Genomic DNA, 6,267 nt, shown 5'->3' with positions numbered 1-6,267 from the left:
TTATTGTAGATAATTCCCAAAAGCTCTAATCACATAGGCACACTCAGAGCTCTACACACTCACACATAAACACATTCACTGCAGCTGTGGGAACAGGCTCTTCCACCTTGGTAATTCCCTTGGAACTGTTTGATCATGCTGATGGTTGTCTTCCTCTTCAGCATTGTCAGTTTTGAGGACCACCATATATAGACGGTTTTGCAAGGTTAAATACAATGGTAAGATCCTGTTCTTGTCCTACTGCTGGTACTGAGGCTATACATGCAAGATTGAAACATGACAACTACTGACAATGTTCATCCCTTATTGCATCTGTTTCTTAGCCTATCACAGCTTACAGTGAAGTGACTCAGTGAAGTAACTCTTCATACAGGTATATAGTCCACAAATAAATCATGTGACAGCTTTCCTTTTTTTAATTAAAAAAAATGTTTCTTTAGCAGAACACATAAAGTGTATGTACTAAACAGGACAATTGCTGGAATCAGTAAACAGGAGCAGGAGCAGTAGAGACAGCAGCAGTAGTTTTCAGCTACCTGAGACTCATGTAGGTGAGGTCCAGGGTAATATGATTCCATTGTATTTTCTGAACTCCTGGGAGAAGAAAGAAGACCAATTCTCAAGGCCAAGGCAGAAGCAGCTTTGATCATCCCTCTCCATAATGAGGTTTTTAATGAAATATCCTATGAAAAAATGTGCCTAAAAAACTCTCTTATACTATACCCACTTTATCCCTACTATAAGCAGGGTTAAAAAATTCCTACTTGTACTTCAAGATCAAGCTTGTTTTCTTGTTGCCATTGCCTGACTTGTATCAAAGCCATGGAAATCAACAGCTGAGCCTCACCATGTACCCTTGATCAATAATCTCAAAAAGAATCTGAAAGCAGTCTATAGTGGTAATTTTTAACCAACCCCACTGCAAACCCATCAAGGCCAAAATCCTATAGCTTGGGATCCAATCTGCAGGACTGCTAGAAGTAAAAGTTATTTTTCTGTGCTGAAAGTCTTAACCATAAAGTGCCATAATCCTCAACTGCAGCTTTACTGACCCCTGTCCTGGAAGCCACGGGCTTTGTGTCCTTTGTCCGAAGGACACTATGGCCAACAAATTTAGTCACCTCCAAAAGAGATACATGGAGCCAGAGTGCTGGGTAGGTGACTTGACACAGGCAGGCAGTCGATGTGGTAGTCTGTTATTTTATCTTACCCCTCTCTGTCAAAGATAGCACACTCCTTTGGTTCTAGAGTGTTCCCTTTCATCCCTTCCTCGAAGCAGAAATGGGTTGTGGGGCTTGCTCCCTCCCCGTGTTGGCTTCTGTTGGGGTGCCCTTACCCTGCACCCCTCCCCTAATGCCCTCCTATTGGTCAAAGGTTGTGTCCTCCCCTACCCTCTACCCTATAAAAGTAGCTCCTTCAGGTTCAGATTTGTCACTTGCTCTGCAGCACTTCGAGATTAAATCTTTGGAGACTCAGGAAAGTGTCCTTCCCTTATTCCTCTGCCTCGGTTTCCTCGTGCCCTGTGCCTCTGCTGTGCTGCCCACACCGCAGCAATCACCCCCACCCGCGACAGTCTCGGCAGAGACTCGGGAGTGGCCACGTGCGTGTCTGCCCTGCGGCCACAAGCGGGACAGCGAGCCGGCGAACCTCCATCCCGGCCACTGAGAGCCAGGCGCAGTTAGAACAACCACGAAACCAGAGCTGAAATATAAAGAGCAAAGTTGTTTCACTACCCCGCTACCCAGAGGATCCCAGCAGCAACACACAAATGGCAACACAGGCACCATCAGGCTCAGTCAATCCTGACGGGTGGTGGGCCTGCTGCTTTCACAAATTCATCAAAGGCCTACACACCTTACTGTGATATCCTCTGAGCCTTTTTATGATCTCTGAGCTTTGATCTTCTCTCTCCTAAGACAGGGAGCTCAAGCATGTCCATGAGGGTGCCTCCAAGTCTCTCCAATCCATGTTATCTATACACAAAGATTTTACTTCTCAAAACCGACAGAGGCAGTAGGCATACTATATGGGGTTTTCCACACTGTTATTCTCCAGGCCTTGGCTTTCTCAGCTGCAAGGTCACTTGAAAAAATCTACCATTTTCCTCACCACTCTTCTACTTTTAACCCCTTTCTGTCAACAGGGACAAAACAAGTATTCAGCAGTGAGAACTGGTGAGTACTTTCAATCTTACTGTTCTTGAGTACATGAACCTGCCTGGACTGAGAATTCAGCAGGCAAGACTTCCCTAGAAGTCCTTTTTTCCAACCCTCACAGAAGGTCTCTGGCAGATTTTTTTTTTTTTTTTAAAGCCCTATGTAACACATGAAGACAATCTGTCTGTATTTGTATTTTTTTCCCCACACAATGACAGAAGCAGTTATATTCACTCACTCAGGATATGAGGCAGCCAGATATACTTACTTCTGCAAATTTCCAATGCTTGAATAGCTATAGATAGCAATAAAATATTATAGAATAGACATGGATATAAGAGGAGTAACAAAAGCCGTGACTGTAGGACTGCTCTGAAAGTGAAGAGACTCTCTGGTCTCTGCTACTATTAACATAGTGAAAATTAAGCATTCAGTAGAAGCAAACTCTGACTCCTCCCAGGCTCTCCTTTCCCCATCTGAGGCTTCAAATAAGATCCCTGGATGAGTAATTCCATGACTGCATATTTAGGCGCTCCTATACCACCCTCACTCTCCAGGTCTACTAAAGTATCTCTGATGCTTCAAAAGATGTTGCAAAGGAAGGGGAGACTGAGAAGTTACTCTGGGGTCTGAAAGCACATCTCTATATGTGGTTTTAAACTGCCAGTTTTTAAAACAAATTTAGTACTAAATCACTATCCCCTGGTCATAAAGTTTCTGGGGGCAAAGACAGATGTGCCAGTGAGTGACATGCTTTTATCCAAATTCTTCAAGTACCTGCATCAGAACTATATACTTCTCACCCATGCATGTTCTGGAGAAATCAGATTCGTATGGGAAATATTCTTAAGCATCTCTAAAACCTGGAGACACAGTAGTAAAGCCTGTATGCCACTCATGCTTTGGCTTCCTCCCCATCAGATATCAGATATACAAAAAAAGCCTGACTAAATATATAGAATCAGAGAATCATAGCACTGTTTAAGTTGGAAAAGAACTTTAAGTTCACCCAGTACAACTGTTAGCACTGCCAAGTTCACCACTTAACCATGTCCCTCAGTGCCCCGTGTACACAAATACCTACAGGGACGGTGACTCATCACTTCCTCAGGCTTGACAGCCCTTTTGGTGAAGAAACTTTTCCAAATAGCCAATCTAAATCGGTATTAAGCTATTTCTGGATCTCTCCCAAAGATGTTATACATAGCCTTATATTCCAGAGTCTACACCACTTCCAATACTATTTCATTACACAATGCCAAAATGGAGTTATGTAATCACAGATATGAATTTCATTTTAAAAGCTAAATGAAAGGTTGCATTGCAGTAGTCTGCAATTTGGAAAAATTTGCATGCCACTAGTAAAAAGATAATAGTGTTTGGTGAGAAGCATTAGGCTAATCTGATTAAACTTAACTTTATTGGTTTTAGGAAGTAACATAAATCATTTAATCTTTCTCAGTAAAATAATAGTGTTTAACCAAACACTGTTGTTGATGGCTTTGTAATCTATTGTTCACAGAAGCAAGTACAAAAAAAAGTAAAATTAATTTTTTTTGAGGATCCCTGTCTGAAGATATGTTTGAAAAATATCTAGGAAAGTAATCATCTAAATTCTGGAAAATATTAGGTAAGACTGATACTTTCCTTGCAGTTTAGATAAATATTTGCCACTTTATTACACTTCTGTCTGACAGTGGTACTGCACTGTAACAATGATGGATGATAGCTATCTATTTATATATCCACTGGGAAATATAGACTTACCAAATTGTAGTCCTGGGACAGGGAAAGGAATAAAAATGAAAATTCAAGAACTTTGTCAAATGTCAGACTCAAAATTATGAATTCCAAAGCCTTTTTTTTTTTACAACTCTACATTAGCATGGGACAAATAGCAAATGTATGAGCAAATTCAAAACACATATAATTTAAAAATATCTAGTTTTGTAATGTATGAGATCAATCTATCTGGAAATATTCCCTTACAGAAAACATGCCAAGCACAATAGACTGTGGGAGGTGCCATGGCAGTGTGAGAAGTTCACACTCAAAGCATCACTGTAATGTTAAAACTTAGAATACAAAACTAAAACTGAAAAAAATTCCCCCCCCCTCCCCCCAACATCATGCCCAAAAACCTTTCAGGGCATTCAAAGAGACAGTCAACATCAACAAGCACAGGAGGGTTGTTGAAATAGGAAGAAATAGGAAGAAAAGGTTGAGAAAGCTCTGGACAACATATATGTCCCACTGGTATGTTGAATTTTTTATATACATAATAAAAGAGAAATCTGTGATGTTCTTTATGGCAAGATCCTTTCCCAAAATTCTTGTATGCTAATTGGAAATGTTTTTAATTTGTACAAATTACTTCTGTTTTCATTAAATTAGCAAGTACCCAGCATCAAGACCTCAACTGTTAACAGGAAAAAAAGAGTAGTTGTAAAACGAGACTCCCTTTCAGGTGAACAAAGGGCCCAACATGAAGACTGCACACAACTCACAGGGAAGTCTACTGTCTCCTAGGAGCATGGTTAAGGGACCCTGGAAAACACTCCAGTCTACCAAGGCCCTCTGATTACTATCCACTATTAGTTGTTCCAACTGGCAATGACGAAATAACAAAGACAAGTTCAGGGGCAATCAAAAGAGACTTCAGGGCCATATAGTGATTGGTAGAGAGATCAGGAGCACAGGTAGTGATTTTCTCGATTCTTTCAGGAACAAGGAATAATATTGATAGGAATAGGCAGACCTATCCAGTCAATGCATGGCTCTGAGGTTGATGTCAATGGAAAAATTTTGGGTTTGTTGACCATGGAATGATTTATTTAACACCTGATTGACTGACATTTGAAAGGATGCACCTGTCTCAGAGGAGAAAGAGTTCTAGCACAGGAGCTAGCAGGGCTCATTGACTGCACTGTAAACTAGCTTGGAAGGGTGGAAGGGACAAAACCAGGCTTGCCAGTGATGAGTGATGGCATGGTGTGACAAAATCTAAGGAAGCAAGAACTCATGGGATCCCTCAATCTGTTTTACGAAGTGTTGGCTATGTTGACTACATAGTACCACACCTGAAATGTTTCTACACCAATTTGTGCAGCTTGGAGAACAAACAAGAGGAGGTCGTGGCTTTGGTCTGGTCCCAGAGTTATGATATCTTTAGCATAAGTGAAACCTGGTGGGATGAGTCCTGTGTCTGGAGTGCCCTGTTGAATGGTTACAAGTTCTTCAGGAGGGATAGGCAAGGTAGAAAAGGCAGAGGGGTGGCATTGTATGTAATAGAAGGGTAGAATGTATGAAGCTCAAACTTGGCAATGACATTGTTGAGAGCACCTGGATAAGAATGAAGGGACAAATAATACAGATGTTATTGTGGGAGTCTAGTATAGACCTCCTGGCCAGGACACTGATCCTGACAAATTATTCTTTAAGAAACCAAGGCACACTTCGAAGACAGTGGTCTTGGGAATCCAGAGCAGTCCCAGATAACTGGAAGATGGAAAACATTGTCCTGATTTTCAAGAAGGGCATGGAGGAGGACCCCAGAAACTACAGGTCTGTTAGGCTCACTACAGCAGCTGGTAAACTTATGGAGAAGATTATTCTGGGAGGTATTGAAAAACACCTGAAAGACAATGCAGCCATTGATCACAGCCAGTGCAGCTTTGTGAGAGGAAAGCCCTGCTTATCAAACCTGATTTCTTTATATGACAAGGTAACCCACTTCAAGGGCAGCCAGTTGACGTAATGTAACTTTGGATTTCAATACAGTCTCCCATTGAGACAGAATGTCCAGGTCACAGCTGGATAAACACATTGTGTAATGGGTGGGTGACTGGCTCAGGTCAGGTCAAACGGTTATAGTGAACGGGCTGACATCACAATGGCAACCTGTCATTAGTGGGGTTCAGAAGGGCTCCATCTTCAGTCCTGTGCTTTTCAAGAACTTCATAAATGACATGGATGTAAGACTGGAATGGATATTAAGCAAGTTTGCAGGTGATGAAAGTTAGGAGGACCTGCTGACTCTCCTGAGGACAGGGAGACCCTGCAGAGAGACCTGGACAAATGAGAGGGCTGGGCAATTGCTGGCCATATGAAG

At 41.7% G+C, this 6,267-nt stretch overlaps 1 long non-coding RNA gene across 1 annotated transcript; it reads right to left on the bottom strand.

Annotated features, from left to right (window-relative positions):
* Positions 1–398: 398 nt before the first annotated feature.
* LOC128785991 (uncharacterized) lies at positions 399–5,962 on the bottom strand. Its single transcript, XR_008430142.1, has 3 exons — positions 5,890–5,962; positions 1,860–1,973; positions 399–594 (listed from the first exon to the last, which is right to left on the bottom strand). It is a non-coding gene; the product is annotated as an uncharacterized LOC128785991 (long non-coding RNA).
* Between the last annotated feature and the right edge of the window lie 305 nt (positions 5,963–6,267).

This window comes from Vidua chalybeata, chromosome 1, assembly GCF_026979565.1.
Source record: "Vidua chalybeata isolate OUT-0048 chromosome 1, bVidCha1 merged haplotype, whole genome shotgun sequence".
Taxonomy (NCBI): domain Eukaryota; kingdom Metazoa; phylum Chordata; class Aves; order Passeriformes; family Viduidae; genus Vidua; species Vidua chalybeata.
Note: the sequence above shows the minus strand (reverse complement) of the source record. Positions and strands in the feature narration are given on the sequence as shown.